The sequence below is a fragment of the Neopelma chrysocephalum genome, unplaced genomic scaffold (genome assembly GCF_003984885.1).
Source record: "Neopelma chrysocephalum unplaced genomic scaffold, ASM398488v2 Primary Assembly neopelma1_23, whole genome shotgun sequence".
Taxonomy (NCBI): Eukaryota; Metazoa; Chordata; class Aves; order Passeriformes; family Pipridae; genus Neopelma; species Neopelma chrysocephalum.
The window spans coordinates 4,428,017-4,446,616 of NW_020897691.1; the positions used below are offsets into that span (position 1 = coordinate 4,428,017).

At 42.5% G+C, this 18,600-nt stretch overlaps 1 protein-coding gene across 6 annotated transcripts in view; it reads left to right on the forward strand.

Annotated features, from left to right (window-relative positions):
• Positions 1 to 4,394: 4,394 nt before the first annotated feature.
• LYST (lysosomal trafficking regulator) overlaps positions 4,395 to 18,600 on the forward strand; it is an 89,721-nt gene continuing 75,515 nt past the window's right edge. For 4 of the 6 annotated variants that reach the window (XM_027684916.1, XM_027684941.1, XM_027684944.1 and 1 more), the window contains exon 1: positions 12,214 to 12,311. The gene's annotated coding sequence lies outside the window, so the exon portion shown is untranslated. Of the gene's footprint in view, positions 4,492 to 12,211; positions 12,312 to 18,600 lie in introns of those variants that run through there. The other 2 variants (XM_027684932.1, XM_027684924.1) reach the window with 2 other exon arrangements.

The window sequence follows — 18,600 nt, forward strand, 5'->3', positions numbered from 1 at the left end:
TGACTAAAACCTGATGTTCTTAGGTCTCAAAATGAAGAATAGCAACTGCAAAACTGCTGGATGGGGAAATGAGTGTATCTGTGTTCTCATCAGGAGTTGAGCACCACTGCACCACAGCTCTGCAGTTCTAAAAGGATCTCAGCGGTGGCCACCTGGAAACTTCTATTTTACCCTAGGCAATATCACAGACAGTGGCTTGAGGCTGGGAGACCTGCAGCATGAACTGCTGCAGTGTTTGGAAGCAGAGGCAAATAATACAGCAACGTTCCTGGAAATGCTGGTAGATGAATTCCTCTCCTGTTGAGAAACCTCAATAGGAACTTAGTCTGATCCTCTTCCCCAACAAGCCCTGAAGAGCCATAACTTATCCTGATCTGTCGTGAAGCAGATGTTAGAGGGATATTGTGGAAATGGCGGGGGCATGAATATCACATGAGCGGACACATGGTATGCAATAATTGTCCATATTTTCTCTTTCCCCTGAACTACACTAGCACTATTGTTACCATCTTGCTGAGCATCTGACTGAACATCTACAGCAAAGTGACCACTTGTGTAGCCACGTATAATTTTACTTGTGTTTTCAACACAAGTAAACTCTGTTATCAGGATGAAAAATAGTAGAAATTGTTGAAGAAAGTAATTGAATAAATTATTGTAACCAATAATTGACATCTGAAAACAGGTTTTCCTCAGGAAAGGAGTTGGAATGAATAAGCTAAGCAAGTTATTTAGAGATATAATCACAAAAAGTGTAATGCCCTGGTCAGAAAACCACTACAGACAGAACCTAGTAGCTTGTCAGGTAATGATAATTTTGTAATGTGATATTTGCAATGAGTATCTTTAAAGGCAAATATTGACAGACTGCTCTGATAAAAGAAGAACTTTATTTTTCAGCCAAAGCATAGACTTACGAACAGTGTAATTTGTAAGTGTAATTAATATACTTGTGGGAAAACCACACCTTTTCTGTAACACAGAGAGCCAACAAAATACCTAATGCAATAAAACCTGATGTGATATTTTACACATCAGTAATGTTTTGGTAAATAGTCATAAGCACATTCAAAATGAGTAGTATGTACTTTGTTTTCTCTTTGTTGCCAGTGTAAAATGCTTCAAAATAAAATTCCAAATACCCTGGATTGTAAAGTATGCACAGTGCTAAGCTAAGCTAACATCCTAAGCTAAGCTGAACATCCTTCAACTAAAAAAAAGAAAGAACAGTCTTCTGCACATCAGGAATAACAAAAGGAGCAAGAGCTATGATCATTATATTAAGCCATGCAGCCAGTTACTAAGTGCTAATCAATAGAGACAGATTTAGAAACAAACGTAAGTCCCTTCCAGTAATAGAAGTAAGCAGAGGGCTCAGAAATAACATAGCAACAAACCTGCTCTGCCTGGAGGGAGCCATTTCCAGCACTCAGGCTCCATTACCGTCAGCTGTGACACACACAGGCCCTGGAAATGGTACTGTTTCAGTGCTGAGTGCATGCAGCATTTAGGCTTTTCTGTTACCAAATTACACAAACTTGCCTTCTTGTCTGAGCAGCAACGTCTGTTTAAAATTGTACTCATGGTAAGATTTATGTCCTACCAGGACTGGAGCCAGCAAGTGACAAATTGACTTTGTACAACATGGATATAGACTTGTGAGCCTGACAGTCTGCCAGAAGAGCACTTCCAGACTTCCAAGTGCTGCAGACTTCTGGACCTTCATCAGGTTGTTGTGCTTGTCTTCCAGTATGTTGGGTACATGCTCAGGAGGAGCAGGATCTAAACTCTACCCTGGCATTGGACCTCTGCACTCCAGCTCATCATGTGCTTCCTCTGCCCACAACAGTCACGTAGCTGAGACAGGAGACCCTTTTTCCAACTGCAACAGCCCTGGGACTTCCTGGCTGCCTAAGTACAACCAGACCTCCAATGTTCTGGTTTCCCATTCCATAGGCAAAGGATAGCTCAAGAAGTTAGGAGAAAATAGGCTTGCGCTAGTTTTTGACAGACCTGTGCATAGGTTAGACAGAGATCTAGATTACCCTCACAGCCCACTTTTTCCTCCTGAATATCAATTTTCTTTGGTTCAAATCTGTCCTTTAATGAGCCCAGAGAAGTTCTTTTCCTTCTTCAGTTTAAGACCTTGGCTACTTTTATTGTCAGTGGCAAAGGAGGAAAAGTGGTATTTTCAGGGGCCAGTTGACCCCATTTATCTAGTATACCTCTGTTAGGATGGACTGAATTGCCTTTTGGAGGTTACTATCTCTCCCCACTGATCATGTAAGAATTTTGGTTTAGATTGCATGTCTAATTTATTGTGGGGAGAAGTTAGATGAAACAAAGATAAAGCCTCATCTGCCTAATGTAGGTGTCCAACTGCCAAGCAAAACTGTAGAGACATCAAAATATTTACAATTGCCCAGGCAGATGTATGAACAGTTTTCGTGGTCATCTTGTGACATGGAGATACTGCAGCACAATGCAGGAATTGTTTTAGGTCTCTGTGTCAGACAAACTCTGCTATAGTGGTACAGTATTTCATAGCTTCCTGTGCTGGGTTTTGTCTCCTTGAAATTGAGAAGAAGTTTCCTCTTGGTATAAGAATAGAAAGGAATTATACATCTGGAGAATTTCCAAGAGCTTGACAAAACTGAGAAGTCAAATTAAATAGTGATTACATGTTTTCAGCAATACTGCACTGGTGGTGATCTGTCTTATTCCTTCATACCAGCTGCTCCTTGTACAGAGATTTCTTGAGTTACCCCTCAGATAAGTATAAATTTGGTGTAAATCCTCTGAAGTTAAGGTGGTGTAGATCTGGTGACTATAAATGCTGACTCATGCAGACTCAAGCATGATACCACTGTGCTTGGCCAGGACCTGCACTGTTCAATGAGTGTGTGGTGAACTTTGTCTTCATGGAGAGCCTTAAGAGACTGACATGCAGACTGAAACCAAAATGGATGGTATTTTCTTTCACTTTGCAGGTGCATGTCCCCCTTCTCCCTTTTGTTGGCAGAGTACTCATGACTATGTCATCAAAGAGGTCAGCAAGCTGATCTGGTTGAAAACCTGTCCTAGAAAATAGCAGATTGTTTTTCAGCTGGGTCAGTGGGCTGATCCAGCAGACTGCAAGATCAGACAAGCATGAGCACTCCTGTTCCAGCACCTGGGCTTAGTGAAACCATGCCCTGAGATGTAGCTGTGACTAGGCAGAAAGTAAAAAACTAATATGCCCAGCAAACATTTGAGACAAATCCCAAGACCATATCACACTGACAGGAGAAGCCATAAGTAATTCAGTAAATTAAGACTAATAGGTAAATTGACATGGTGATATGTGTCAGGAAAGCTCAAAGAAGCAGTCTCAACCATCAATTCTTCATGAGAAACACAAATATTACAATGACAGTTCAGGGAGGTGCATAAGGAGTTAGGGACTTCTCAGGTTTAGCTGTGCTTTTGACACCTGGCTGCTGCCAGCACATTCACAGTGTTAAGGCAGATTGCTCTCTTCAAGGGTTTGTGGCTCTGGATTTGTTCACATTTAGCTGAAACACACTCACCAGTGTTAGTCGTAAGACAGCTGGTGCCTATGCATCTGGGATCACCCACATTTAGCTCAAGTAATTTGGTATTTTAGAATTAATATGATTTCTTTGGTGTGATTAGAATAAGGGGATCCTGCCCTTGCTGTCCTAGCAGATGGAAATTCAAAAGGACCCCTCTAAAACTGCAGGCTCTGAGATGTATGTGCAGATTTTGATTGCATGGTTTGATCATCCTTTTCTTTCTTTTTTTCTTTTTTTTTTTTAATGTTTTGTTTAGAGAAATAATGCCAATTGGAGACCAGAAACAAATTTTGAAAATCAGCTCAGATTGCTTATTGAAACTCTCTTTGCCAGAACAGCACTGAGTTTTTAGTTCTTCACACAGTTGTTTCAGTTCATGAATATGGCCTTAAGGCTGAACTGTTCCCTTTTTATATGTCTATATACAATATTCAAGCAAAGGATGGAATGACATATTGGAAAGCTTTTAGCCTTTTGCACCACTTAGCATAATCTTTTTAGCTGTCTGTGCTGTTTACTTATCCTCCTGCACCATTGACAGTAAAAGCCTGAAGGAATCCTTTTTCTTTCCTCCCTTTCCTTTATTTTTTTCTCCAGCAGCACTTCAGACACAGTAGCATAACCAACTCAAAGAAAAACAAACCGAAGCCACTTTTGAATTCCATACCTCTGCAGGGCAGGCTGCTTGTGTGGAGCTGAAAGGGAGCCAGAGCATACCAGCAAGGAAGCTGCGATTTCATCCAGCAGTCTGACAGAAACTCCGAGGTTTCACTGCAGCAGTTTGTGCAGATGCAGCAGCATCCCTCTGGCTGAGTCCATGTCAAATACTAGCAGATGAGTTCCCAGGAGGAGGATGCCCATGTAATTCTGTGTTACTGCACTTTTGCTTTTTAGTTGCAACTCTCTGAGGAAACAGGTATGCTCTACACGTTTTTAAACAGTTTTTATTCCTTATGATGATGTCTAATTTCTAAGGGAAGGGTAAGCTGTATGGAAATGGGGAAGACTGACTTGAGAAAGAAAGGTCCCAAAGGAGGGTCATTCCTTGTCATGGAGCAGTGGTAGTCAGGTTTCTTGTGTGAGGAGGTGCAGGAAAATCAGCCTGAGCAGAGGTGGCTGGGGCATTTGCCTGGGGTGCAGGTTAGCAAGGAGGTCTCTCGTGTGATCTGGCATGAGGACTCGGGATAGCTAGCTTCTGAGTCACACATGTTTTGACATTTGTCTGGGGACTGATATTTGTGATTTGGTATCTGTGGATCAGCTTGTGTGCCAGGTCAGCAGGCAGGGGAGAACCACTGACCAAGTGGGGCGGGTTTAAATGGTGTGTGCTGAGTTGGTGAAACACTAAAGATTATATTAAATTCATTTGCACCTGTGTGACTCTGGGGTGACTTCGCTGAAAGCGGTAGAGTAATGCTGACAAAACTGTGAACAGGATTTTGCCTTATGCTGTGAAAAAGAGAAGATTTGGCAGAGGGCCTGGATGGGTGCTGGGAGCTAGTCTCTGAATGTATAAATGCATTTGTTTCTAAAAAAGTCTGTGCCAGTTGCTGGATAGATGTTTGAAGCCCTACAAGCATGCATCATCTTTCATAGGAAACAAAGAGGCTGTTGCACTTCAGACAGCCTCCCCGCTGAATTATTCAATGCAACTAAATAACTACAGAGCTCAAATGAGTTACATAAAATTGCAAAAGTGGCTCACTCCCTTACCTCGAATCAGTGGCATTTTCTCTTTCTGAATGCTACATTATAGCATCAAATCCATGGCTTGGAGCAATGCTCAAGATACTTGGAGAAAGAACAGAGCGGAAACACAGTAAGAGGAGCATGGAGGGCACCTGACATAGTACTGTCAGAAAGGTTCATGCTGTTGCTGGTTGTGGGGAAATGACAGTGTCTGAAATAGAGCATGCTTTGTGCCCCATTGTGTCTTCGGAGCTAGAGCCTGCCCAGAAATGCTAATCTCAAGACAGAAAAGCAGAAAAGCACAAAGGCTGAGTGTTATTACAGTGACTACTTCTTGTGCTGGGTTTATTCGAAAGCAGGCGGTGGAAACCCTGCGTACCATCCTTGCTGGCTCTTTTGCACCCTTTTGCTTACCCAGCGTCATCATTCTTCTTGTCAGATTCCCCCGCTGTGCCAGAGCTGAAGCTGGTATACGTACCAACAGGGAAACAAACATCTGTAAGTATCCGGAGCTGCTGGGCTGGGGGGAACAGTTTGTCCTCATTAGAGCAGCTCTAAGGAAACATCCTGTTTGCAATGATGACACAAACTCCCATGAACACTGTGACTGGTGGGGAACAGACACTGAATCAGCCCCTCACCTTCCCCTGACACCACACCTGTACCTCCTAAATGGAGGGAGAAAGCAGCTATGAGTGCTCCCAGCGCCAGAGGAGTATTTGAAAGCATCCCTGTGATTGTTTTCTGCTTTACAAGCAGTAAGGAGCACCTTGAATGCTGCTTAGCATTCCATTCATGAAAGTGGAGATGGAGTTATCCTATGCTCTAATCAGGGGAAAAAAAAAAAAGGAAAAAAAAAAGAAAGTTGTTTTCAAATATGGAACATTGGAACATTTATCTTTAATGAATTACCTTTCTTTTTTTCAGCAAGGAAAATTCACTGAGAAATTAACCACTAGACTGGAAAAAAATTATTAAATTGCTGGTCAGAAATCACAAGCAGAAATGCAATGAGTCTTATGCAGAGGCAGAAATGTTTCAAACAGGTTTATTTGCTGTTATATAATGCTAATACATTTGTAAAAATCATAGTCAGTTTGCCAGAAAATGATTATGTGCGCCTCATAATTTATTCATTGTCTTGTGATTAACAACTTTGTGTGGATGATCTGTCTTATCTATTTTCCTTAAAAAAACAACCAAACAAAAAAACACCTGGTCAACCTAGAGTGGTTTTTTTTTTGTGAAAGACGAAGTTTTGCTGCTGAATCTTTCTAATGCTACACTGACTATAATGAAGCTCATGAAATTTAAAAAGGCACAGCCTTAAAAAAAAAAGAATTACAGATATTGAATTTCTACAAATTGGTAGAAAATATACCATGTAATGTAGTTAGCAGGTGCATGAACATATGTGATATAATGAGGAAAAATTGATATGAATTTTGTAGAAAAAATATCTCATGGCTCTGTGAAATTTTTGGGGAGGAGGGAGAAGAGGAAAGTCCTCAGTGAAGTCTCAGAAATCTGTCCCTGGAGCTGTGTTGTTTGACATCAAAGTTATCTGGAAAAAGAAGCATCGTCTGAGGTGAGAGAGTTTCCTGATGGCAAGTTACTCTAGGTAGCAAAAATGAAAGTCAGCCAGAAACAAAAATATTCCAAGCTGTGAGTTATTGGGTTAAAATGGCAGAAAAAAACCCCAATGTTGATAACAACAAAGTAAAGTACCTCCAGTCAAAACAATCCTAACTGCATACAGAGAGAGAAGTGTTGAAGAGAGATGTGCTATCACTTGGGCAGAAGTCCCTGAGTTCTGACACACAGTTTTATAAAGTTGTTAACTCAGTATTCAGTGGTAGAGGAGGAAAGGGAATATAGCATTAGGAATTATTAAGGAAAAAAATAGAGAGGAAAACATACATATATTATGCAGGAAATTCATTACAAACTCACATCTTGATTATTGTCTGCAGCTCTAATTCTCTCATACTACAAAGAACAAGAAAAAGGTTCAAAGAAGGGCAAGAAAGTTGAATAAATGGTACAGAACAAATTATTAAATAGTCTGTGACTCTTCAAAATGGAACAAAAGAAGCAGATGGGAGATTTGACAGAGTCTTGAAATCATGAGCAATACTTTTTTGCAGTGGATTAGGAAGATAAGGAGTTCTAGTATTTTCACATGGGTTGTAGATCCGGCTAAAGACAACAATGGACCTAATAAGGACATGGGAAAACTGCAGCCTGGCATGCTTTTATTGAGATTTCATCTCAGTTTCACCTCTTGAACTGACTCAGCTCAAGAGCACATCCTTTGCTTGACTATTTACTGCAGAATAGGCATGAGTCTTTAGACATTGTTATAGACACATGACAATGTGTAACTGTAAGAGACCATGATCTGCTGTAATTCATACATTTACAAGCTGTGAGAAGGTGCAAATTAAAGCTCAAAGTCCTGTATACCTATTTTTAAGCCATTTGCATTTCTCATTAGGCTTGTGTCATTCTTTGTAGTGGGAATTATTTCTACATAAATCAAGTTTTCTTACATCATTCAAACTCACTGCACTAAAGGCAATTTAATTCTAGTTCAGCATACATTGCAAATAGTGATTTACCTCAGCTGTTTTCGAGTAAGCTTTAAATTTGATGAATTCCATCTAAATGGAAAAGCCAAGGCTGATCGAAGTAGACTCACTGATTCAAAACTGATAATGCAAGTAACTTACTTCTTTCATCTAGATTAGACATTGGACAATTTTAGGGGTCATACAGCGTGTTTCCACCTGGCTATCTGGCTACCTGCTCTTCTGTTCTGGAAATGGGACTTAGAACCATCAGTAAATACATCCTCATGTCAGTGTGTGCTGACCAGGAATTACAGCAATGAAAAATCAAGCATCACTGGAAATCAAGCCCTGCTTGCAGCAGGAAAACTTAAAGAAGGATTACAAACAACTAGGAAAGGCTTCCCACAACTTCTGTGCTTTAAGCTCCTTTTGGAAGCATTTAATTCCCCCTTTGCTTTCTAACTACTGCATGAAGTTTTTCTTTTCTCTCTGTTCATCCTATACCACTGTATTCAAACATGAAGAATGAAAACACGAAGAGTGTCCAGCCTGGATTTTTCATCCTTGAGTTTATTCAACAGCTATCTCCTCCAACACTGATCTGGAAGTGAGTAGATACTCACAGACTGTTTCTCCTCAAGATGTAGGTAGACCCACACTTAGACCAGTATGGGTTTTTTTAATGAATGCCTCAGACCATTCTGTGATTCCACAAGTGAAAACTATTCTTCTATTTTATGTACTCTTTCAGATTTTTTTAAAGTAGAGTAGGGAAAAAAGAAGTAATGTTCTTCCTTGGGAAAACAGACCATTATTCATTCCCCGCCAAAAGTCTGCTCATTTCAGCTGACAAAAGATACTCTTTCCACAAATGTTTCTGATTTAAGGTCCTGGATTCAAGACAGCTCACTCATTAGATTTATTACTATTTAGTTTTAAATATTATTTTTATTATACCACTAAAACATAGGTAAATTTTCCTAGACAAGTAAATACTCATTGGAAAGGAGAGAGAATGAGACTGTAGAAATTACTCACAAAATCTAGGCCTTACATTGCCTTTGTAATGCTTTCAGCTGAAACTTTATTGATGAGACTAGATGGAGCCTTATGAAAAATGTGCAGTGGGTACTTAAAAAGTTCCAGGAATGGACAGTCACTCATTGACTGCTAAAATTTTGGGACTATTGATCTCAATCCACTCTCTGTGAACATTTATACCACACACTGAAGAATCTGAGTACCAATGTGACCTGTGCAGGTCTAGTTGCTGTGGGCTCATTCTATTGTCCAGGAGAACAGTAGGGAAATACCACTTTTATTCTTGTTTCTTGCTTGTTTTCCATCTTATTGTCTTCTCCATGTATGCAAAAGAGAGAGAGTTGCAGTAGAAATTCAGGAAGAATTCTGCTTAATAACCTTATAGATTTCAACCGAGATTCAGATACTGTTTGTAGGATAGTGGGAGTTATCAATGAGCCAATGATGATACAAAGAACCAGACTTGACTGAACTGGCTTGAACTGGTGTCATTCTACTAACTTTCATGGAACTGCTGCAAATTTATATTGACATACATGAATTCAGAATGCTTAGTACTTTACTGAAAAACTCTGATTTAAAACAACAACAGGCATGGTGTCATATCTGTAGCAGGAGCTTTTATCACTGTAATTAAAAAGCATCTGCATAAGCTGAAAGACAGGTTGCACTTTGAAGCATTCAAGTGAGAACAACAGTATAATTCTGATAAAATCTTTAATTGCACCTACTTATCTTTCTCAACAATATATTTTGTTCAAACAGTTTATAATAATTTTTTAGTGCACACACGATAACTGCTTCAGTGCACTTCAACTTAGGCCATGGCTAACTTCCCTTGTGAAGATTTTAGTAAACAGCTTGCAAAAATTCACTCAGATGTTTGTATGTGGTGGCCGATTCTTATCTGAAAACTCCTATTTTCAGTAAAACTTACGTTATCAATCTGAAATGCTCCTATTCTTTGCACTTTGAAAGCTAATATTCCAAGGGTGAGTTGATGTACTGCTAGTCATTGACTTAATTTTCATTGCTGCTGTTGCAGTTCTGCTGTACGACCACACAAGGCAATGTACTCGCTGAGTTTCACTGGTCTCCTTGAGAAAACCATAAATAATGTGTAAATGTAAAGCACAGCGTTTGCTTTGCCCTACATCTGCTACTGAGGAAAACCGGGCAGGCAGCAGCTGAGGTACCAGCAAAGAGCCTTGGAGGTATTGGCAGGCAGGAGTTTCATGGGAGGGGCCAATAGAAACCTCTGTTTTCAGGCCACTGTCAACAGTGAGGAGGGACACATGCATGCAGTCATCCTACGGCAATTGTAAGATATGAAATAAGGATAAAATAGTTTTATCTCTTTTCTTCAGTAAACAGGAAGCCCTGGTTCAGAGGTAGAAGAGACTTCTCTTTCTTCTTGGCTGCAGGAAGTAGAGTGGATTCATGTGTTATTAGGGGGTTGGCTTCAGGGCAACAACTGCCTGAGCTCAGGATTGGGAATCTTGGCTCACTTTGCTCTCCACTAGCTGAAGTGCCAGTTGGGATGGACTGGACCAAATCCTACTGTGTTCTCCAGGAGTTTAAAATAAACTGGCTTAAAAGTAGGATTTAGTCTGCCTGAATTAGCAACCTACTGGCATCTAAACTCCAGGGCATTGAATGAACCAGTTTTCCCTAAGTCCCTAAAATTCTCTGTGGCCAATGAAGAGGTCTGGGTGCCCTTGAAGGCCACTTGTCTCTCTGAGCTGAGATCTGGCCTTCTCAAGGGTGGGCACCTAAGTGGGGGCACAGGGTGCCACTGGGGCTCCCACACCTGCAGCTCTGTGGCTGTGCTGTGTAACCTTGTTTGGCAGCAAAGCAGTGTTTCAGGCTCCTTGCCCTTCCTGGTTTTACTGCAATACCAGTGGCACTTGCCTAGGACTGTTTTTTTCAAGGGATTTAAGCCATTTTTGAGTGCAGAAATGTTGCCTAGGTGCTTAATTTCTGGAGAAAGACACCCTCTTGGGGTCTGCACAAACTGGTCCTTGCAGGGAAGTTGCTCTCTTGGCTTGGACTAGAGGTCCATTTAACCCAGTACCCATCTGGCAGGGACAGGTCGATGAGGATCAGCGTGAACAACAGCCAAAAGCAGGTGTCAAGGGAAAAAATAAGAAATGTAGCCATAAATAAATTCCATGAGAAAGACCACAAGAAGCAGGGTGCACAAGCAGATGAAAGTTTATATTTGCAAGACTTAACTGCTCTTACATTGTGTGTATCTAAACTGACTTTGGCAGGTGGGTCCTGGGATCCTGCTGTTTAAAGCATTCCCAAGATCTGACTCTGCCCATCCGTGTAATCCTTGCAGGCAGCCTGGCTTAAGTATTACAAAGCCAATATGCCACTGAGGTAGCCAGCGGGCCCTGGGGTGATAACTGAAATGCAATCACAGAGTCCTCATCAGGAAAGGCAGCAGAGGTCAGGGAGTAGGAAGCCAATGCACCGGGGAAAGGTGTAAGGATGTGAGAGAGTTACACTTGCGCACCCTCCATATGTACATTTTTCTGATTTCAAGAATCAGAATGGTTATGCCAAACCGAGGCATGTATGAGTATAGGAAACATGTGCTTGTTAACATCACCAGAAACATATTGCTGCCACTTTCAGAAGATTAGTAAGTGCCCTGGCCATGCAAGGTGAATTCCTGGAGCAGGCAAGAGGAGGGACATGGAGTCAAGGCACACTATTGATTTCTTTGTGCCTGTGAACCAGCTCTGACAGGGAGTTGATCGAGCAGCTTTCAGGGCAATCCTTTCTTCTGGGCAATCCTGCAAAGTGCCAAAGCCCAGCTCTGCAGCCGTAAACTTGCTCCAAGAATTTACTCTAAGCAAATACCAAAGCAGAGCGCAAACCCTCCGGAGCCCTTCGTCCTGCAACCAGCGAGGCAACGCAGCACAGCGAGGGCAGCGGCTCACAGCAGCCCTGCAGCGCCAGACGCCAGCGGGCGAGATGGGAACAGATACGTGACACGCATGTTAAGAGCGTTTCTGATGCTGCCATTAAAGACGGGGAGGGGGTGGCTGTGGCGGTCTGAGCCGGCTGAGCCCTTAGATGGGGACCACCCTCCCGCTCCGTTCTCCAGCAGGAACTGCAGCCCGGATCTGCCCATGTGGCACCCGCCGGGCGCTGTCACGGCGGGGCCACGAGAGCACAGGGAGCCGCCACCCCCGGGCTCGCCGCAGCGCTGCCAGGAGCGCCCTTCCGCCGTCTTTCCTGGGGGAGCGGGGCGGGAGCGGAGGCGCGGGTTGGGGCGGGCATTGTGTTGCCGGAGCGACGGGGGCGGGCGGCTCGGCGGGGCCGGGCAGGAACCTCCCGCCATGGGCTGCCGGGACGGTGACAGCGGAATAAGAGTGGAGCGGGCGGCCGGGAGCGCCGGCTCTGGCGGGGCGAGCAGCGGGTAAGGCCGGGGCGGGCACTGCCAGCGTGGGGGGCTGGGAGGCAGCTCGGCAGGGAGGGAGCTCGGCGGGCACAGGCCCTGCTGCGGGTTTCACCGGGCCGAGGCCGGCGCCGGGAGCCGGGGAGTTACGCGGACTGTCAGCGGCGGCTGCCGCCTCGGTCGGCTGGAGGTGCCACTGGCGGCCCGGAGCAGCCCGGCGGCGGCGCCGCGGTGGGCGGAAGCAGCAGGAGCCGCGGAGGCGCAGGCGGGGCCCGGCCCGCCCCGGGGTTCCCGGGCAGCGGCGGCCGCCGGCGGCGGGAGTGGCGGTGCGGGCGCGGGGCCCGCGTGTTTCCTGGGGCCGGCGCCGGGAGCTCGGCGGCCCGGAGCGGTCCTTGCGCACGGGAGGCCTCGGCTGCCGCCGAAAGGCGACATTTAATACCCCGTGTGCGTATCCAGGCGGTGCGTGCTGGCTCTCCTCCGTCCCCTCCCGTGTTACCGGGATGCTGCGCAGGTGACCGAGCACTGGAACAGGTTGTCCAGAGAGGTTGTGGAGTCTCCCTCACTGGTAATAGTCAAGAACCGTCTGGACGCAATCCTGTGCCGTGTGCTCTCGGATGACCCTGCCTGGGCAGGGAGGTTGGACCAGATGACCCGCAGTGGTCCCTTCCAGCCTGACCGATCCTGCTATTCCCTGTGCTCTGCCTCACGGCGGGATGCGCTGGGCCAGGGGTTGGCTCAAAGCGGGAGCACAAAGCCTTCGCTGTCAGCGAGGCGTGTGTTGCAGACAGGAGATAAACCATTGAAGAAAAGCAAATGTGGGCTGTTCACGGAAATGCGATAACGCTGGCGGACGTGGAATATACATCAGTCGGAGCTCTTCAGCGCCTGAGCTGCCCTTTTTTAAAAAAAATCCATTAAAAGGGGTGGACAGAGGAGCGATGGCAACTCTTCTAGAGATTCTTTGAGCGTGGGGAGAGTGTATGAAGATGCTTCCCCGGGAGAAAAACAAGAATCTAAAAACTGGACATTACGTGGTATCCCCAGAGGAACTAAAAAGCTGCCTTTTACTTACCTCTGCAGTGAGGGAGATGGCAGGGAAAGGAGGTGCGTTACTGGCAGTGAGAATAAAACTTCTTGTAGAAGAGAAAGCAGAGCAATTGAAGAAATTCAGAGAATCAGGTGGCTGTGTGTGGTGGCCTAGGAGTTGGAAAAGCATCTAATGTGGTTATAAATGGGACAGGCTGAAGAAGAAAATCTGGATGGGAGATTTTTTTTTTTTCCTTGTAGTGCCACGTGAATATAAGACTTTAATATAAGGATCTACAGAAACTTGGAGTAAGTGATGCATGCTTGTGTCACTAACAGAATTGTAATGTTGCTGACAAGGTGGTAGGACAACCATCTGTTTTAGTCATGTGTATCATAATCCTATGGTAGGTAGCAGAAAACATATGTCTGGAACACTTAACTCTTCCTGAAGGAAGGGTCTCGGTTTGCTTGCTTGGACAGGAGACCATGTCTGCATGGAGCTGTTATCATAATGGAACTACAGTGTGGTAAGGACTCAGGAAAATATTTTTAAGTCTCCTTTTTTTCCTTTATTGTAGGCTTACAGACCAGTAGTGAAGAGGAGAAAGTATCTTCTTAGGTGCTTTAGGAAATATGTGATTTAGTGGCTCTGAGAGTTACTGGTGGATGTTTAAAATAAAGTAAATGAAAAATGAGATTGTTTTCATATAGTCATAGATGAGGAAAAAAACCCCACATCTTTTTCTAGGGTATTTTAATTTTGCTGTTCTTTGTCATTGTACTTTGGACAGACAATCTTGCAAGCTGAAGGGATATGGTTTTCATTGCTTTACTTCTAAACCCAAAGGTAATAAGACCTCATGAAGTCAGTTGTCACTTAGTTTGTAAGACTGTACACAGATTTCTTAAGAGGAGTTTTTTTGCTGTCACTCCCTTCCTGTCTTCCCTCTCTCTTTCCCCTGTGAATGTCTTTAACCATACTCAAAGACAGCTTTCCACTAAAAATGTTTAATTGATTGTAAAAAGCTTTTTTGTTAGGTTAATAACCATTTAATTAAGAGTCTTTTTTAATGCTTCTTTTGCTTCCTCCTTTCTCTTAATCTCTGTTAGGTTTTTCATATGTCACCATATCAATTGTTAGTGCGGTTTAAGACTGTGAGCACTTTGAACAATAGCATAGAATCTGTTGGAAAGTTAGACCATAGGTAAAAACTGGAAAAGGAAACTGTATTCTTAACACTTACTGAAAGTAAGCTGCTGTTTTCATATAGTTACAGTTAAACTCAAAGCGTGTAAGCAAATACTGTGATTCTATGAACAACCACTTCAGGAAGCTATCAGTTTTGTGCTTCTATTGTCAGTGATTTCTCTAATAGACCATGGTGCTTCCTTATTAATATAAAATTGTACACCCTTCAGCTTGTCATCCAATTTCCTTAGTATATGCAGAATTTTGCCATTGTCATGGTAGTCTCTTTTCAATTAAGTTAGTGTTGCCCATAGAGAAAATCTGAGGCAAAACTAATTTTGATACTTTTCTTTTGAGGGCAGATGGGAGCAGAGGGAATGCAGGGTGAAATGATTATTTTGTAAGAGGATTCAGCCGCACCAGGAAGTGCTCGCTGTCCAGAACAAGCCTACTTGTCCTCTGCGGGTGAATTTCAGTTCTTTGCACTGAACAGCTGTCATTGACAAGACCACACTAATACCCGTTTTATTCCTTTTTGAGTTGTCAGACTCTGTGGGCTTCCTTAGTTAAGAACTGTAGTAGCTGTTGCCTGAGATGTCTCTACTTCATCTTTTTTGTTATGTTTGTTGGAAAATTGGATTATAATGTTAGAAAAGGATTATAATATGGGGTGGAGAGAGAGCTTTATGTATACGCCTGGGATTACTTTGACTCTTGCGTTCTTTTCCAGTTCACAGTAGTTGTGAGAATGTCAGTTACTTTGGCGAATTATTGCTTGATGAAGGTTCGTGGGCCTTTACATAGCATCAGGTAGTTGAGCTTGTGTCATCACAGCTGTTGGTTCCTGTGATAGCACTGATCTGGTGATGGTATACCTGGGACAAGATCAAGTACAAGAGACCTGTGGTTCTTTTCTGTTCTGTCACCTGGACTGATTTGTCTGAGCTGGCTAAGCTGATCGAGCAGCTTGTAACTGCTGAAGGGGGAAATCTCCCTCCTGCAGCCTTCCCTTTACTGATAGCGACAAGTGCCTGACCCCTCAATGTGGCAATTTAACAACAACAACAAAAAAATCCAGCTGAAAGAAATAGTTTTCTGCAAACCTGGGGAGATGAGTTGCATCAAGAAGGAAATTGATGAATACAGTGCTGGAGAAAGAGGAAGGGAAGAGTTGCTGGGGAGGAACAGAAACACCTTCTTGCTAGTCATGAGTTGTCAGGTGGGCTGAGCTGTCGTGTGTGGGGGGGACTGTGTGTTCAGGGACTTTGAAATTAGTCCATGGTGAAGTCTTGCTTCCAGATAGAGCACTCTGTACAGAAGTGATACTGGCATGTGTGATGATGGGAAAGGAGAAAAAAGATGCGGTGTGCAGTTGGGAGGCTTTTCTTGCTATGTTAGCTCTTTGATTCATGTTTGTAACCTGGGGTCTGATTAGAATCCCATTTTTCTTGGAAGTCAGGTTTTTTGTGTACTATTTGAATAGAATAGAAGCATGAGTCTTGCTAGCATGATTTTTAGGGAACTATGCTGTGCACTCTGTGAAGATACAACTTAAATCTGATGCTGAGTGAGAGTAGGACAGAAAAAAAAACGCAAAATTTATTAGCTTACCTATGTTGAAGGGATAGGTATGTAATGCTGTGATCAATGTAGTGAAGTCCTAGAATAGTGCTATATCTTGGCAACTGTAAGTGCTGAAAATTCTATTGTATCTTTGTTTTGGACATTTCCCTGAAGTTCCACTAGCTTTTTTCAGTCACCACTGCACATTTAATCTTCCTTCATTTTCTGTAGCTCATGTATTATGTGGTTTTGGTGTGTTACAGAAGAGCAGGGCTTCCACTCTTCTGTTTCTCTTGTCTTATTTTTCAGTCCTCTTCTCCCCCACTGGTAACTCTGTACTGCCTGCTCTTGGTGTGGGTGGGATTCTGCAGCAGCCAAGCGGTGGGAAGCAGTGAAAGGGTTGTCTTCTACACTCCTGACCTTTTGTAGTTCACTGTAGGCATCTGGGGCATGCCCTGTGACACTTTGTATGGGGTTGAGCCATGTGGTGCTGAGGCTCTTACTTAAATTGTGAAAGAGCTTTCCTCTGCTTCCTGGATAATTTAAGAGGTGGGAAGTGGAAGGCAAATCATGAATGGTGGTTTGCGAAAGATGGTGGAAGACTAGTGGCCGTTAGGCTATGTCTGTCAGATGCTTGCTCAACCACTCTGACAATCTCAGCTAATCCTCATGTTTATACATTCTTTGCCCTCTTTTCCTACACAGAGAAAATTGAGGTCTTTGGCTTCAGTTAAAAACATCATCATGCTCGATGGAAAAGTATGGGAGTATGAAGTGTGAGGTGGGATGAGGGAGTTCCTGGTTCTTTAGACTTTTGACAGTAGAGAAAGTCTTCATTTTCCCTAGAGAAAATTGGGGAGGTGAAATATGAGAAGGAATTACTGTTAGGTAGTGCCAAAAGTAAGGCTTCATTGAGAGCATTAAAACTGATGTTAACTTTGTGCAGTTTTGTTTCAGCAAACGCTTGACTTCATCTATTTCTCTTTAGTATTGTGGAGATACGTACAAGGGATTTTTGTTCTTTTGGGGAATAAATGACAAAAAACATCTAACTAGATTGGTTAATTTTGGTAAACAACTGATTTGGATAGGCTTCAGTGTATTAACTAAACTGTTTTTGTTACTCATTCATCTTTATCTGAAGGGATGAATAGTTCTCAATGTCTTAATTCTGGAAAAGTGTGAATTAGTAAGGAAAATATTTAAGACTTAGTGCAACATTCCTGATAGTTCATAATTCTGTTGCAGGAGCTGATAAAAATCCAGAAATATACTTTTGTTATAAGATTTCAAGAGTTGAACTCTATCCAGTTTTGATTCAGTAGTTCAGACACTGAATTAGTCTTAAAATTAACCAAAAAAGTGCTAGTCTTTGACCTTCTTGTTCTTTCTGTTGGAAGGCAAGAGAGTTTAACAATCTTAACTTCCAAAAATTGAGAACAAACATTCTTATGACTTGCCATAGAGAAAACAAAACAAAAGCCCTAAAGTGTAAAACTTTGCGTACATTATCCTTGTACTGCTTGCATCTTACAGTGATATGGGGAGATTTGAGTCTCTGAGGAGTGCGTAGTTTCAATTTTGATTTGTATGTTTCGATTAGGAAAAGATCAAAGGAAAGCGGAATTCTCTTTTGTCTGGATATACAGATGAAATTCTGTGTATCTGTGTCTTTTCAGCTACTGAAGGTACTCCTCATTAATCTAGAACTATTTTTAGAGGCCTAAATTACTTCAGTTACAAAGTCAACTTGATTATTGGAGTCCTGCTAAATTCTTAGCATTTGCAGGGAAAATTATCATATGATGTTTGGTTACTGAAAATACTGCTTGGTTACGTATGTAGCCTTCATGTGGCACACTTCATGCATCTCCCCAACTATCTCTCAGCAGCGTAAAAAAAAAATCTTTTTTTTATATGTGTGCATCTGTGATAGACATTTGTAGTCTGGGGACTTGAAGTGGGCTTTTTTTTTTTCATTATGGATAGATTTAGAGTTTTTTCCAATGATTCAATATTTTGTTAAATGTTTGTGGGTAAAGAGTTTTAGGTATACTGGGAAACTTCATACTCCTAGTCATTATTATGTGTAATTAAGTGTAATTATAAATTACAGTTTTTCTGTTGGAGTCTATACTGCTTGACTAATTTGGAGTGTCGTTTAAAATTTTAAAATAAATTAAAAATCCTGACTGTTCCTTATTTTCATTTCCACTGGAGAAAAGCTACCTTAAGTGAGATGTTATGTGAGTCATTTTGCCTAAAGTTACCTTCATTGTCTGGTCTTCTTGGGACCAGTTCAGTGCAAGAGGGGCAGCTAGAATAAATACCTCCTTACTGTAAAGCCTGAAGGAAATATGAGGTCTGCTTCCCTAAAGCCACCAAAGCTGTTTGCACATTGTAAAGAAGCTGGCATACTGAGCTTAACAGGAATAACAGTGTATTAAACTCTCAGATAATTAGGTAATTTTTTTTATTACCACTTTTGCTACCTCCTGTTTTGTCTGCATCTGATTACTAATAGAAAAT